Genomic DNA, 1,676 nt, shown 5'->3' with positions numbered 1-1,676 from the left:
ATACAAACAGAAAGAAATCATATAGAGACAACGATATGACTAAATGTACAAAGATAAGTTACAAGAACTCGAATTACCACATCCTACCAGGAGGCCCAAGAGACCCATAAGGCCCACCCACTTACTCGGACCTTGACTCGGACCCTGACTCAGGCTGGTCGCTGCCAGGGGCTCGGCAGAAGGCAGGAGCGGCGGCGCTGGCGTCGGGGCGCTCACCAGGACGCAGGCGACACAGACCCAACATCAGCCGCCGGCGGGGCAGACGCAGGCCCAGCTCTCCCCTCGGCGCCCGGGCCGTGTCCCCAGAAGGGCTCCCGCCGGGGCCCCGCGGTCGCCCCTGCTGCTCGCTGAGCGCCAGGTCTGGGGGCTGCGCGCCCCAGGACCCCGGACGCCTGCGCGGGTCGGACCCGGAGCCGGACTTCCCTCCCGCAAGCCCGGGCCCCCGGGACCCCGACAGGCCGAGGCCCAGGAGCCGAGGAAGGACGGCGGACCGCGTCCCGGACGCGGGAGGAGGGACCGGCCTGTACCAGGATGGACAGTCGGGCGGCCGGGGACCCGGAAAGGAGGCTGCACGGCTCCCAGCAGCTCTGTGGGTCTGAGTCCTGGGCTGGCCCTTCCCGCCGCCCCCTCCGGGAAGGAGGGGACCCTCGCGTCCCGGGCGCTGTGTCCCCAGAGGCGGCGGGTGCTGGGAGCTGCGTGTGCTGTCTCCATGGACGCGCAGGGGAGGGGCCTGCGCTGGGCGACGCCGAGTCCCAGAGACGCGGTCGGTGACTCAGAGCAGGAGCCGCTCCATGTGGAGGGGAAGGGGCTTCTCTCACCAACACAGTCACCTCCTCCCCAAGTCGCCACGCGCCTGGGGGCCGCCCTCCTCTCAGTCTCACAGCTGGAGGCCTGTTGGAGGGGACGCGGCTGCAAACACCCCTGCCTCCCTCCCTCCCCGCTCTGCCCTGTCCCCGTGGGAACCCGCCCCGGGCCCCTCAGCAAGGCCACCAGCTCTGGCTCCCGGGGGGGAGCCCCCTCTTTCTGAGCGAGAGGGAGGGGCTCCCTCCTGCTGAGCACAGTTTTCAATGAGAAAAGGAGCCGCACTGATCAACTGTCCTGATCACAGAGGGAGAGGCCATGGCCGCACACACAGCCCAGAACGAGCAGGATCCTGCGAAATGGGTGCCTGTGGGGTCAGTCCCCTGAGGCTCACACTCAGGAAGAATGCATTTCAATTATGGGGACAACACACACACATTGTAGAGAAAACAAACAACACCCGCACTTTAAAGTCTTGAAGTTGGGCCCAATGAAGCATGGCCTTTGGGGTGAACATGCCATTTGCTGCCCCTGTTGGCGCCCGAAGGTGTGGCTGCAGGAGCCGCGTCCCTCCCGCGGGGGGCGCTCTGCACAGGGAACTCGCCACAGGCCAGCGACTCAGGTGAAACTTTAAAGGCCCAGGAGCTCCGGGCGGACGCTTCCCACTCAGCTCCCGGGGCTCCTCACACTAAGGTGCCCCGCAGGCGGGGAGCCACAGGAGGCAGATGGGGGAGGGGGTCAGAGGCCCCACCTCCACGGGGGTCATGGCAACGGGACCCCAGCTCCCCCTCATCCTCCGGGCAGACTCCCTAGGGAGAAGCAACCAGGTGTGGGTGACCGGAACCCCAAAGGAAGAGGAGCCTCCTGCGCTGCCC

Source organism: Myotis lucifugus, unplaced genomic scaffold (genome assembly GCF_000147115.1).
Source record: "Myotis lucifugus unplaced genomic scaffold, Myoluc2.0 scaffold_1019, whole genome shotgun sequence".
Taxonomy (NCBI): Eukaryota; Metazoa; Chordata; class Mammalia; order Chiroptera; family Vespertilionidae; genus Myotis; species Myotis lucifugus.
Note: the sequence above shows the minus strand (reverse complement) of the source record.